Source organism: Echinops telfairi, unplaced genomic scaffold (assembly GCF_000313985.2).
Source record: "Echinops telfairi isolate 266 unplaced genomic scaffold, ASM31398v2 ScPeMD7_1;HRSCAF=3_0, whole genome shotgun sequence".
NCBI classification, from domain to species: Eukaryota; Metazoa; Chordata; class Mammalia; order Afrosoricida; family Tenrecidae; genus Echinops; species Echinops telfairi.
This window is the reverse complement of record NW_022103896.1, coordinates 24976974-24992812: the sequence shown is the minus strand read 5'-3', so window position 1 is coordinate 24992812 and position 15839 is coordinate 24976974. Positions and strand designations below refer to the sequence as shown.

At 38.9% G+C, this 15839-nt stretch overlaps 1 pseudogene; it reads right to left on the bottom strand.

Moving 5' to 3' along the window:
* Positions 1–1295: 1295 nt before the first annotated feature.
* On the bottom strand, positions 1296–11123 carry LOC101660617 (annotated as a pseudogene).
* Between the last annotated feature and the right edge of the window lie 4716 nt (positions 11124–15839).

The window sequence follows — 15839 nt, the reverse complement described above, 5'->3', positions numbered from 1 at the left end:
CCTAAAGGGCAAAAATAACTAAGAAGAACCAGAGTGCTGTTAACAAACCACAGACACGTCCTTGCTGGTTCGGTTTTGTTTTTCCCTTTAGGAATCTCTGTGACTGGCCTGCCTGAGCTCTATTTGCTAAAATAAAGCATTTGTTAAATGAAGCCATTTTGAGTCTCAGAAATGTGTGTGATCAGAGCTGGGTATTGTGAGGAAGAACTTCAGGGCTCCCTCATTGGAGTAGTCTCCAAACCCTAGTCTAAGTTACACTCTGAGCAGCTCATTCCTCTTTCTCAAAGGCGAATCCAAACAATACATAACACAAAGTTGGCTCTCACCGTATTCCCATAGGTGTATAGTTATCTAAAAGCCTACTTTTGGCCTTTGCTTTGATTACAAAGTAGAATTGAGAAGTAGAGATTAAATTCAGGGGAAAAAAATAGAGAGGACTCCCTGTCAACACAGACCACTAGTGAGTATTCCCAATGTCAAATTATTTTGGTTATCTTGTTCCTGGCTATTTTCCCTCTAAAGGAGGGTCCCGCTTGATGCAGCTTATTTGTCTAATGAAGACTCTAATGGAGAAGGTTAACGATGGTCATTATTGCAAGCATCCAAGTGACAAAATCAGATGCACAAAATCTAACATGAAGCGTCCCCTCCTCCCCCACACCCTAACCTTCAGCTTACTTTCATCTTTATATGCTGTCAAACAGTTTATACACAGAGCTTCAAATAAAAGATTTGCATTGTAGGAGCTAATGGACATCTGTGGGGTTGCAATACGAGGGAAGGGCAGTGTTGGGGCTGCCAAGGTTTGTGTTTCCCCGTCTATGATGATCAAAGGTGACCATCCGAGTGTTCAGATGGTGCTTGCAGGTCTGAGCTGCAATGGCTTTAACTGATTATTGGTCTCACTTGGTTCCTCTCTTAGGCTAACTTCTATTAACTTCTCATGTTTCTGCATTGCAGAAAAGAGTTGTAGGCATCACACAGTATTGTGGGGAATCTTATTTCTTACTTCTGTAATTAACCTGAGTTCTGTAGCTAATATTGAGAGTGAAATACAAATAATGCGAACAGCAATCCTCTTGTACGGCTCTCAGTATGTAAGCACACGAATGTGTATATTGCATGCACACTCGAGTTATTTTTCATGTCTAGACTATGCATAATGTTATTTAGCATTGAGAGCATTCTGATCACATTAATGCAGTGAAGTATTTTTGGACATTATGAGGAATCATAGTGCTGGAGATGTGTTAGAAATATAGTATTTTTTTAATGGTTCAAAAGAGATAGTTTATCTAGGAGATGATGAGACAGCTGTTGCTAAGATGTCCAAATAGCTCTTCTATGCGTCTTTGACAGTAATGAGCAGTGCAGAAACACAAGCTTAACCTGAAGGAATGCTCAGTACGTTCAAACTAAAAGAGAAGCCACAGAAACATGAAAAGATTTAACATTGCTAAATGTCCTAACAGCTGGATGATAGAATAAAGAGCCAGCATTATAATATCATTTCCGCCTATCCCATTTAAGAATAGGTTTTAGCTTCTCTCTGTCCTTGTAGACGGCAATCTTAGGCTTGAAAAGGACCTACTGCAGCCGTGTTTCCTAGTACAGTGGCTGGAATTCAGTCTTTCCTGGATAAAATCTCTTCATTGAATATATAAAGTGCAAAAGAAATTTATGTTTCTTTGCTTACTTTTGTCCGGGTTTAGCAGTTTCATTTCTCTTTAATCTAGGTTAGTAATTATTATAACATCATCCATGGATACTTTTTTGTGCCTCAGACATGTTATCGACTCACAAGGCAAACACCATTTTGATAATAAAAATAATAAACTCACTTGTCATTTAATTGATCCAAAATCAGAATGACTCCATGTGTGTCATACTGGATATGTGCGCCAAAGGGGGTTTGAATGAATGGCTGGAAGTATTTAGGCAGACCTTTCTTTTGCTGTGCCTTTTGGCTGAACTCAAACTTTAAAACTTTTTGATTAGCAGCCAAGTGGCGTATCCATTTGAATACCCAGACACTCCTTCATGATATTAACGCTACAAATCTCCCTGCACTGAGCTGTCCCTACAGGACAGCTAAGATTGCCCCGGTTGGTGTCTGAGACTGTCAATCTTTATAAGAGTCATAATAATATTAACATGTGATTTGCTTTTTTACTGAGCTTACTAATTAATGGTACAAAAAGAATTGGTTAAGAAAACCCCCCAAAACAAATTCACGGTGGAGTCTATGCTGACTCAAGCCCTCTGCATGTTTTTGAGACAGTAATTGTCTAGGGGAGTAGAAAGCTGTGACCTTGTGGATAGCAACCCAACCTGTAACCAGATAATCAAATTCAACATCAGCCCAGGGCAGTTTCTGTGAGGGAGTCACACCTACCTTCAACCTCCCAACTTCCTGACTTCTTCTGACACCAGATGTCGCCTCTCACAGCACTTTCCACCTCTCTTTTGTGTTTTATAATTCTTAAAAATTTCTCGGACAAAATTCACTATGTTGGCGCTTATTAGAAGGTTAACTAGAGTTATCATTCAGGATCTGGAATGTTCAGTGTATAGTCCTTTGGTCCTTCTGAGTGACTCTTTCAGCCCTGTCTGCAAATAGGCTTCTCTGGTTCTTGGCCTCCCAGCCAAAGCTTCTTGCCCTCTGTCTGCCCTGCTCAGTTAGATTTAAAGAGCTCTTTTCCTTTTCTTCTTCTTCTTCTAAACAGTTTCACTTCATCCACATATTATACAATTCAATGGTTCAATCATATCAAGAAGGGTTGTACAATCTTTATCATAATCAATGTTAGAAAATTTGCTCCTTCCTTGTACTCATTGTTATTCATGGTTTTTTTTCAATTTTGGCAAAAAATATACACAACAAAACATTCTCCAATTCAACAACTTCTACATGTATAATTCACTGCTATTGATTATATCCTTTGTGCTGTAGTGAGCTCTTTTAGCAGCATAGATAACTGTCCAAAGGGCACCTCACTCCGCCATAACCATCAGCCTGAAGGCAGTCAGCTCTAGCTCCACGTCTCCATAAACCTGACTTCCTCAGGTACGTGATAGGCAAACCAACCAACAAAAAAATCCCACTGACATCACGTCAATTCTGACGCATGGTGACCCTACAAGACATGGTCAAACTGCTCCTGTGGGTTTCCAGAATATAACTTTACATGAGGGAAAAGTTTCTTTCTTCTGCAGAGTTACTGGTGGTTTTGAACCGTTGACCTTGTGGATCAGAGCATAACCATTATACTATACCAGTTTGTATGTGACTCTCCTGTCCAAAAACGTTCCGCTTTACTCATTCCATGGATCAACGAGCCCACTGTTTTGTCATCTACTCTTAGCCCAGTTATATGCCACTCCTTTGCTATTGCTACTCCTCTGGTGTGGTAGCTGTGTTCCTGGATTAAGGATGTTTAGTGCACAGGGATCTAAGGATCCAAAGGACAAGCTCCATTCCTGGTTCTTCTTTCTTTGAGATCCTTTATTCCTGCTTTGGAGCTGACTCCTTGGGTGCCCAGAAGCCTGGAAAAAAATTGAGCAATGCTCATATTCACGTTTCATACTGGAATTACTTACATGCTTTCTTCCACTAAATTCTGGGAGAGTTCAAAGACTAGATGAATAATATCAAGATATGTACTGTCCCTTATATGATTTCAATCATATTCAAATAACTTATTAAAAAATAATAAACCCCCTTCACCACGGAGTTCATTTTGACTCATAGACAGTCTATGTGTCTACCATTCTGATTCTGTAAAATTTTTGACAGGAGCAGAGCTTCATGTCACACCTGTGGCATGCCTGGTAGGTTTGAACTCTCAACTACGTAGTTAGTAGGCCAATATCTACCTCACAGCACTACTGGGGCTTCTCAATATTTTAAAGCAACCTTAAAATTTTTAATTACATAGGACATGTCTTCATAAAAGTTCATGGAAAGTTCATGTATAGATTCCAAAATGTTTTCACATCAAAATAAATATGAGTTAATTCATTATGGCTGAACAGGATTTAATTTGAGGCATCAATTTGAGAAGAGCTCTTATTAATATGAATTCTATTAAAATTGAAGCAAAAACCAACATCAAATGTATAGTGAAGCTTGGATGACAGAATGCTAAAATCATTCGCCCTTTATGAAAAGTATATAGGGATAATCCCCCAGAGAAAGCATGAGTTTAGAAATTGGCAATTCATTTTCAGAAGCATGAGATGATGTTGAAGAGGAAGCCTGCCGAGAAAAATATCCACATCATTTTGTGATAAAATAAGTAATCTTGTTTGCTCCCTAATTAAAGAGGACCAATGAATAAAATCAGTAAAAATAGCCAGCACTATAGACATCTCAGTTGGTGATGTGTTCCCAATGATGACTAAGAAAATACAATTGAGCAAGCATTGTATTAGATGGATGCCCAAACTATTGAATCCAGATCAGCTACAGAGCTTATCAGGACAATGTTAAACCAATGGGATCAGGTTATTGAAGAGCAGAAGTAGGCTAAGAAACAAGACTTTATCAGCACCATGCTGAAGACAAAGTCCTATGAAAACCATGGGTCCCAAGAGGTGAAAGTGGTCTGGCCATGGCAGAAGTGTACTGGCCAAGAGCAAAGGCCACAGCATGAGTTGTTTGCTTTTTTTTTTTTGGGGGGGGGGGTATGCTCAAAGTATTTTGCATTTCTACCTTCTGGAGGGTCAAAGAATGATAACACACACAAGATGAGTGTGTTTTGAGAAAGTTAGTGTAAAAACCTTAACAAAAAAAACCCTGAGGAAGGGCAGTTTTGTAAGGGTTTTCATGGGAAACCAGTAAGAATCTACCTAGGTTCCTAATTTGGTTTTGTCTGACTTCTTTTTGTGCCCTAATCTTAAAATGTTGCTAAGGATGTTCTTGAGTTAGTACTGCCTCAGAACTTTAGAGATGAGCTAAATTACTAGTGTCATCTCTTACCAAAATGACTTGAACTTGAAGAAGCTTACTTTGAGGAATTATTATGTTATTTATAATTTTTTACCTTTTAAGTCTGTTTTCCCACAAACGTTTAAAACTTCCTTCATATACCTTCAATAAATACAACATATAAAGCCTAACCAAATGGAGACACTGATGGGGCAATTCATGTATCTTCAAATAATCCAGGCATTTAAGAGATCTGGAAAAATTACAAAACAATTTTAGGATTTTTATTCATTCTGCTTGCAAAACTATCATATCATAATAAAAGTATTTGCATTGATATGTCAGAGAGTTATTGGGCATTTTTTCAAATTAGAAATATACATAAAATAACGTAATGATTTAGAGAGAATACAGACTCTTGGGGGATGGCTGTTCTGAAACACTGACTTATCCTTTTGTCACATTAAGATTCATTAACATCTATAATTTTGTCTGCAAAAGCACCCACGTTTTCCAGGAACATTCTTTTACTTTTCCATCTCACTATGAAGCTTTAATAGAATGGGTAACTATGTTTACACAACATAATGACCTTCCGCTGCAATTATTAACTAAGTCAATATATGCCTGCTCACCAACTGAGGTAGTGAGCCCATTAAGAAGGATAAATAAATGAGGAAAATCATCATTTAGTATAACGTTATTGAAATTAGGGTTTTTTTATTTAAAAAAATTTTAATCATTTTATTAGGGGCTCATACAACTCCTATCACAATCCATACATACATCAATTGGGTCAAGCACATTTGTACATTTATTGTCCTCCTCATTCTCAAAACATTTGCTCTCCACTTAAGCCCTGGGATCAGCTCCTCATTTTTCCCCCTCCCTCCCCGCAACCCCCTCCATCATGAATCTTTGATAATTTATAAATTATTATTTTGTCATGTCATACACTGTCCAACGTCTCCCTTCACCCACTTTTCTGTTGTCTGTCCCCCAGGGAGGAGGTTATATGTAGATCCTTGTCATCGGTTCCCCCTTTCCACTCCACCCTCCCATTACCGCCACTCTCACCACTGGTCCTGAAGGGATCATCTGCCCTGGATTCCCTGTGTTTCCAGTTCTTATCTGTACCAGTGTACATCCTCTGGTTTAGCCAGATTTGTAAGGTAGAATTGGGATCATGATAATGGTGGGGGGGAGGAAGCATTTAGGAACTAGAGGAAAGTTGTATATTTCATCATTGCTACACTGCACTCGGACTGGTTCGTGTCGTCCTTGTGACCCTTCTGTAAGGGGATGTCCAACTGCCTACAGATGGACTTTGGGTCTCCACTCCACACTCCCCCTCATTCACAATGATATGATTTTTTATTCGGATGATACCTGATACCTGATCCCTTTGACACCTTGTGATAGCACAGGCTGTTGTGCTTCTTCCAAGTGGGATTTGTTACTTCAGAGCTAGATGGCCGCTTGTTTACCCTCAAGTCTTTAAGACTCAGATGCTATATCTTTTGATCACCAGGCACCATCAGCTTTCTTCACCACATTGCTTATGCACCTGGTATGTCTTCAGCGATTGTGTCGGGAAAGTGAGCATCATGAAATGCCAGTTTAATAGAACAAAGTATTATTGCATTGAGGGAGTACTTGAGTGGGAGCCTAATGTCCATCTGTTACCTAAACATATACATATATGTACATAGATCTATTTCCCAATCCTCAAATATAAATATATTTACATATGTACATGCCTTTATTTAGACCTCTATGAACGCCCTTTGCCTCTTAGCTCTTTCCTCTATTTCCTTTGACTTTCTTCTTGTCCAACTATCATGTTTCAGTAATTCCTCTTTTGGGTTTCAGTAACTCCTCTCAGTTATATTACCCTTGGTCACGCCCTACCAGGCCTCCTACACCCTCCTAACCACTGATTTGGATTACTTGTTGTTCCCTTGTCCCTGGGTTTGTTAACACCATTTCCTTTCCTCCCACCTCCCCCTCTCCCATATCACCCCGAAACTGTCGGTCCCCTTATTTTCTCCTCCAGATTGTTCATCCAGCCTATCTTATTTAGACAGACCTGCATAGATAATAACATGCACAAAAACAAGACAGAGCAAAACCAAACAACAAAATCAAACAAAACAACAAGCCAATGGCAAAGAACAAAACAAAACACAAGAAGAAAGAAAAGCTTGTAGTTAGTTCAAGGACTGTTTGTTGGCTTTTAAGAGTGTTTTCCTGTTAAGTCTGATGGGGTGCCAAGCCCTGGTGCCAAAGTCTATTTTTGGTATTCCCTGGGGACTTTGTCTCTGTTCCCCTTACTGTTCTGTTCCACGCCCTTAGTGTTTCACCTCTGTGTGGTGGGATCAGATCGGGCGGAATTCCCACACTGTGTCTCCTGTGTTGTCCCCTGTAGAGCTATGGGTCAGTGAGGGATGTTGAGTCTCATAGTGGGGCCGGCCATATAGTCTTCTCTGTGGATTGGCTGCCTTGAGTGGGAATATCGTCCTGAAGGGTTGGTGGGCCAGGATGTTCTCCAACCTCTCTTCCTCCCCCTTCATTTGCTCCCGTGTGCTCTAATCAGACATGTCCCTCTCCCAGAGCTGCAGATTCAGTGCTGTCCTCTGAAGTAAATTCTTCTCAGGGAGGGGCAGATGTCCACGTAGTTGAGATTGGAGCTGGCTGAAATGAGGGTTTTTTAAATGATGGCTATTCCAGCTATCATTTATTGCTGTTGATATTAGAATAAGATTTATATGTTACATATCTATCTCCATCTTTATCTATATCCATATCATCTATATCTACATCAATATGAACTAAGAGTCGAGTGGGAAATAGAAAGGAAAGACTATTCAAGTTTTCTTTTGTCTCTGGCCTTCTTCCTGATTGTGCATTATAAAACACCACCTGTGTCCTCACACAAATTTTGGTAAGCATAGCTTCTATTAGAATCAAATAATTTTCACTAACTGACAAAATTGTCAGTCATAATCTCTGGTCTGGTTGTGATCTCAAAGCACACACATAGCTCAGGTATCCTTGCATAGAGGCTTTAAAATTTGTTTTCAGTAAGGATTCAAGTTTTTTTTTTCCCCTCCTGATGTTATACTTTTCTTCTTTCAACTCTAGCGGTTTCTTGTCACCATGTCCCTTTTGTTCATGCCATTGTCCCTCATGGTTCCTTCCTGGGCTTTCTGCATTGTTTTCATATGTATAATTTTCTTATTGCTTCTACTTGAATCCATGACTTTATTTTCTACCTCTATACTGGTAAATCTCATATCTACATTCCAACTTTAACATTTCTTATAAGCTCCAGATTCATTTAATAACCTGCTGGTCGAACAATCCAATTGTTGCCATTTGAACTCACAAACTTAATAAACTAATAATTAAATTTTCCATTTATTTCCCCAGACCTGTCTTATTTTTCCCCTACCATTTTCCTTCCCCTGTGAGGGGCTGCCTCTTTACTCCAAAGGGGGAAAAAAAGAAAGCCCTCCTTAATATTCATTTATGCCTTCCCTAAATCTCTGCCCTCTTCAAAACTCTGTTCACTAGTTCTTCTTCCAAGTTGGTCTATTAAATCTTGAATACCCTTCTTTACAGGTCCACAGACATTCATTACTTCTCACCTGGACAGACAATCAAATAGAAACTGAATGATCTCTCTGGCTGTACACCTCCATGCCTCTCTTTCTCCTTCATTTCACTGCCCAAATTATTTCCAAAATGCAAATCCTAGCATGGGCTTCCTCGATTGTATGTCTCTCCTGGCATATCATCACCACTACAGAAAGACATTCCAATCATATCTTTAGTCTTTGTCCAATGAAATTACCATGAGAAGAGCAGAAGATGAGAATTTGCCAGAGAAAAGAAAAGCTATGCCATGTATAAAGAGATAATGTAAACACACACGCACGCATGCACATATACATTCACTGAATTTAGTTCATGTTATAGATGGAAGATGGCTAGACAGGTGACAATGGTCTGAATTCATCAGAGATGGTCTCTTTTCTCTGAAATAAAAATACCATGCCGACTGAGAGGCAGACCAGCAAACACTGATGTGATCTGCTTGTGGTGTCAGCCAAATCATAAACCTTATAACTAATTTATGCTACAGATGCCACTGGCTACATTCGGATCTTTCATTTATAGTCTTGGCAAGTAAAACAGCACCAAGTGAAATTTGAAGATTTATGAGGTAACTGAACACACATCATCACACAAGCTATACCTAATCATTGAGCTATAGGGTAAAGTCCGTCAAAGAAAGGACACTCTCTGGCCATGTGTACAACATGTACCCCAGCACCTGCAATATAAAGTACTCAGGTCTTTTATAATAAATAAAAGAATAAATTAATTCCAGAAAGTCTTGAGATATTTATAAACCTTCTATGGCAACACATTCTGGATGCCTCTGGATGTTCTGTGTGTCCCAAGTAAAAGATATATGTAAGCAAACAAGGTATCTATAGAGGTAAATAATCTGTAGTAAATTGCTGTTTTCTTCGAGTAGCAGCAGACATATTTTTATTTCAAGTAGATAATTATAGTTGTTGCAATTTTATGGGAAAGCAAATCTAATTTAATAAAAGTAAATGAATTAAGATCATCGCCAGCGTGTAGGAAAGCATCTGTTCCATAAAATTATGCTCAAATATTTAAGTGCGAGAAAAGTTCTTATCTAGCGCATTATGCCCTCTGAGGGCAGAGAACTGAATTTGTGATAACACTAAGGATTTTATGATGTTTTGCTAGGAATAGCTTTTATAAGCTTTGAATCCGATGATTTTGGTGGGAATTCACAATTCACATAATAAAGAAATGGTTTTTCAGTTGTTAAAAATAAGAGTACAAATTATGTTAAAACAAATATCTCAAATGTTCCCAAGCTTAGCTAATATATAGAAAATAAGTTGAATGCAAAGATACATCGCTTTCTAGAATACGAGGAGGTCATACTCTTCTTTCAACCAGTACTCACTGTGGTAGATATATAATCATTTGTCAAATTGAGGATTACGAGTGTAGGGGTGGAGTCTAGCTTGTCAATCAGATCATAGCCAAGAAGGCCTCTGTGTGGGCGTGGCCTTCTGAGTTTTCTGGGAAATCTGGTACTTCCTCCTTGGAAGTGAGTTATTTCTCTCTCTGCTCACACCCTGGGAGACATAGCAGCTGACAACACACATGAACCCAACCTGATGCAGAGACCCCTGCCAGCGCTGAGATGTTTTCAATGACACTGGATCCAAAGACTTTCCACCCACTGGCCTGTGATCTTCTACATTTGGCATCATTGCATGTCTTTTGTGAGTCTGAAGAGGACTTTATAGATTGGTATCAGACATATGGGCTAATATCGGACTTATGGACTTGATCTGGACTGGATGTTTTCTCAGTGTTCAATTGCTCTTGTTTATAAATCTCTTTCTTATACATATGAGTCTCCCTGGATTTTTTTCTCTAATCTACCCAGACTAACCCACTCACCTTCTCTTGTATTGTTTCACAGCAAGAGTAATCTGAACAGCTCCATGCCTTCATTCTGTTCCCTTTAAATGCTGCAGGGCTAAGAGAATTGGGGAAATGGAAATGGTCGGTATAAAAATAGATTGGGGCCAAGGTATGACCTCCTCTCACCTTACCTGGGTAGTTAGGAAGTCACCATAATCACCCACCCAAGGCTGATTCCTGTGAGAAAAAGGTCAGGCATGACTCCATCCTGCAAACTTTTCCCAAATTCTGACACCAATCATTCCTCCCATACACTTTCAACTTCTCTTCTTGGTTTGATAATTCATTATATTTATTTATTTATTTGTATTTTTTTTCCCATAAATGAACCCATTTATTACAGGCCAGAGAGGTTTCAGATAGTGGAGCTTCTCCTGGTCTTTCAATCCCTTCCGTCTTCTGATGCGGACTTGACTGTGACGGCAGATGTGGTGTTGTAGGTCCAGGCTCCACCAGCTGCTGTCTTCATGCAGGAACCACAGTGCCAGATGCCCACAGCGCATCTCTTCATCTTGGTTTTGCCACAGAAGGAGCAAGTGAACTGGGCATGTTGGCTGATTTCAATTTTCTTCACCATTTTCCTGAGGGAGGCACCGTAATGGGTCCCATATTTGCCCACGATCCCGACCTTTTTGGTGTGTTTTGCCATCTTGCCGCAAACTAGTCCCAGGCCAGAGAGCGATAATTCATTATTTTGAATTCACCAAACACACAGACAATACTGATAATCTTGGGGTTTACTAGGGAAGTAACCGTGTCAGGAACACTCAGTTCTTTTATCAAGACAGCTTCTTCTCAGTCTTGCCTAGTGCTTAGAGCTCTGCCCTACTGCTTGCACAAAACCTTTTTGGAGTATTGAAGAGCAAGGATGTTACTTTGAAGATGAAGGTGCACTTGACCTAAAACGTGGTTTACTCTATTGCATTATATGAGTTTGAAAGTTAGACATTGAATAAGGAAGGGCGTAGAAGAATAGATGTGTTTGAATTGTGGTGCTGGAGAAGAATATAAAAAGTACCATGGATTGCTAAAAGGACAAACTGATCCATGTTGGAGGCAATAAGGCCATAGTGCTCCTTAGAGCCAAGGATGGCAACACTCTGTCTTCCATATTTTGGACATATTGTCAGGAGAGACCAATCTTTGGAGAGGAACATCATGCTTGATAAAGTGAAGGGAGAGAGAAAGAGGGTGAGGCCTTAGAAAAGATGGATTGACACAGTGGCTGCCTCATTGGGCTCAAGCGTAGGCACAATTGTGAGGATGGCAGATTGGTTCAGTGTTTCATTCTCGTGTGCATAGAGGGTCACTCTGGGTCAGAGTTGACTCCATGGTGCCTAACCACCACAACAATATAGGTATGTAGAGGACTCATGCTCTTCATTAGCATGTCCATATAACTTACCTGATAGGGAGACCAGGTTATTTAATGGTCTCAGTGAGCTCAAATGTTGGCCAGGGCCCTCCCACGATCTTTTATTTTATTATTAGTGGCCATTATAATTAGGCCTATGAGTGTAATGGTCAACCCTGGAACAGTACCTGAGAAACACTGCAAAAATGATTCTCCTAAAATTTCTGTTGTCGTACTATTCTGTTTGTAATAAGGGCAATGGAAAAGGTTCAACTGATTGAAGAACATTTAATGTACCCCATAAACTCTCTGAATCAAAGATTTTATGTATTCTTTGCCAAGCACAATTGACCCCCATTTACAATTTGTGGTAGTTACACAGTCTCCTGTCAACTTGTGAAGGGGTGGAGTTCAGTCTGTCAATCAGGTCACAGCTTGATGACCTCATTTGGAGATGCAAAGAAGATAAATAGTTCACTGGAGGCCAGATACACTCACTACCTGTGAGACATTCCTGTTGACAAGACACAGGGAGTTAAGCTAGAGCCCTGGAGCTGGAGGAGCCACATGGAGACCCTTGCCAATGTTGAGATGCATCCACCGCCAATGGATCCACAAGATTTCCTCCCACTGGCCTGTGATCTTCCTGCATTCAACGTCATTGCATGTGTTGTGTAAGTCTCAAGATGAATTTGTAGATTGGTATTGGACATATGGGCTAATATCAGACATATGGACTTGATCTGGACTGGGCTGGGATGTTTTCTCAATATGCAATTACCCTTTGATATAAAATTCCCTACTACACACATTATGGTACCTTGGAAGTGGCATACTAGAGAAACAAATCATAACGATGGAGAGTGGGTGCTTGTTTGACCTCTGCCTCACAGTAGTTTTTCTTCTTGGGCTAGCCATCAGATATGGCCACGGGTCAACTCACATGTGCATAGTTCTACCCAGATATTTGGTGGAAGTTAAAAAAAACCAAAATATCACTGCAAAGCCCATTTCAAGTAATTCAGTGCATTGCGGCCTTTCGGTCTCTTGCTATAATGTATAACTTGCCACCTCTTTTTCCCTTCAACACCTGGAAGGAAGAGGAGTACATTTTAAACTATAAAAGAGTCATTCCACTTTCACAACTGAGGAATTAAATGCACTGCTCACCCTATACGTCATATCCTTGTACTGTTTGATAGACTGCCTCTTCGTCCGCATACAGGTTCTGCATCGGTACAGTGAAGTGTTCTGGCATTCACATTCTTTGCAATGTGATCATTAGTTTGTTATGCCCCACACAGTCAAATTCCATTTCATAATAAAATGCAAGTAAACATGTTTGTGGATTTCTCTGCTCTCAGCCTAGAATTAACTGACACCACTGGTAAGATCCTTTGTTCCACTTTTTAATCTATACTCTTCTAAATAAAGCTTCAGTTTCTGGCAATCCCATGTCAATGTACTGCTGCAATTATTTTTTAAAATATCATCAGCATTATTTCTTGTGTAATACTGATGATAAAATGCTCCCTGTCATCAAGTCGATTCCGACTCATAGAGACCCACTGGTTTCCCAAGACTGTAGCTCTCTATTGGAGTACAAAGCCTCATCTATCTCCAGAGGATCAGCTGGTGGTTTTGAGCTGTTAATCTTAGCAGCCCAAGATGTAACCACTACACCACCAGGGTTCCTTCGATACTAATAACATTAAATAATTTCCACATTTTGTTGTATCATCTTTCTTTGGAAGAGGAAAAAATATAGATCTCTTTCAGTAAGTGGCCAGGGATCTTCCTTATAAATTTCTTGACACGTTATTGTAATCTTGGATCATTCCATTCATTGTTGAAAAATCTCAGTATGTATTTTGTCAGTTCCAAGAGTTTTGCATTTATCAATGTCTACAGTGTTGCCTCAACTTTGGTCCATCATGATATGCTACCACATGGAATGATTGCATGTGAAACACTTGTATTTGGATATTGAATTTTTGTATTCCTTCCATGTTCTTCTGATGCTTCCTGCATTGTTCATTTTTTTTGTTCATATAGTATATCCATATAGTAACTTTAGACTTATATTTTTAATTTATTTCTTTCACTTTGAGAAATGTCAACTGTGTCATTGTTTCTGAAAAATAATAGATTATCTGAAATACAACCAAGCTGGTGAAATACTTTAGAAACTTTTGAGTTAAAAATAAGTTATACATTTATGTAATATTAAATATTCACATTCTGAAAATGTCAAATTTTAAAAACATTTAATTTTACTATTGATGAGATTATACAAAGCAAAATCCCTCACATTTAACAGTTTGTAGCTATGAGGATCAATGACATTGGTAATAATCTTCACAATGTGTCAATATTTCACTTATTTCTGTTCTAGTTGTTTGACTTCTGTTGGCAATCTCATCAACATTTATACACTATCATTTTACTTCTAACATGCCATTATAAAGTGAATGGCATTGCTTTAATTTTAGAAGTCCTTAAATGATGTGGTAGAAATATCACACATCATTTTCTCTAGATTTTCTTTCTAGTTATTCTATTTCTGCGTGCTAATTCTACTGCATGCCAACTTTTTAAATCTGGGTAGACTAGCAAAACAAATCCATAGAAACTCATATGTGTAAAAGAGAGAGTTTTATATAAAAGGTAATTGTACATTAACAAAACATCCCAACCCAGTTCAGTCTGAGCCCATAAGTCTAATATTAGTCCGTATATCCGATGCCAATCTATAAAGTCCTCTTCAGACTCACGAGGTACATGCAATGATGCTGAAGGCAGGACTAGCACAGGCCAGTGAGTACAAAGTTCGGGATCCAGTGGCCGTAGAAGCATCTCAGCGCAGGCAGGGTTTCCACGTGGCTCCTCCACTTTCCAGGCCATGGCTTCTAGCAGCATAGTGACATCTGTCTTGTCAGTAAAGCATTGTCTCAGGGAGTAGCAGAGTCAGAGTGTCCTGCCTCCAAGGAGGAAATGCCAGAGTTCCCAGAATTCTCATGAGAAGGTCATGCCCACACAAAGGCCTCATAGACTATGGTCCGATTCTGCCAGACTCCACCACTTCACTCCTAATCCTTTTAAATTGACACCAGATTATGTAACTGCCACAGCAACTGATTTTTACAAGGAGTGAGTTTTTGTCCCCCTCAATTCTGACTCACATGCCCACTCTGTTTTTAGGAAAGAGTCAGTGCAATATTGGATCCACTGTGGTTCTTGATCCTTTGCTGAGATTCTTCCTTTCAAATAGTCTTCTTTTACACAAGATTGTATATAATTATATATCCAACTTCAAACTCACTGAATTACTATTTTGTTAGCTAATATTCTTACTTTTAAAAAAGGAGAAATCCTGGGTAAAATGATTTATAGGCATGACTGGAAGATTTCAAAGAATCTCATTGATTGGGTGTCATATTTTTCTTATGGAAATCTCCCTATTCACTGAAATATCAGATCACTTTATTCAGAGTTGCTATAAAGTTTAGGTGGCTGCCTAATATTTAATTAATTATGCTTTATTTAATGCTTCATATAATTTAAAATGTTACCTATATGAACTAGTATTTTTATATTATTCCACACAGTACCTCCTATTAACCCGACATTGTTATCCTTGGTGTTTATCCCAAGATTCTTAGTTGTGTTTTTCTTTAGAAAAATTAGCAAGAAATGACACTACAATGGAATCTGAAACTTTTCAATAAATCAAATTTATATATATTTTATCATTCATTTCTGTCCTCTAGGGTCATTATGAATGAGTCAAAATCCTCTCAATGACACTGTGTTGGTTTTTTTGGTATTCTATATGGTATAATAAAAGGCAATTGAGGAACTAATAATCTCTAAACTGTTGAGTGAAGGGTCAAACTGAATGCACCATGTTTTACAGACACATACCTTACTGAAAATAGCAAATCATATATATTATTAAATACTCCCCTTTCCCAAATCAATCCTACTTGATAAGGGGGTATTCTTTTTTTT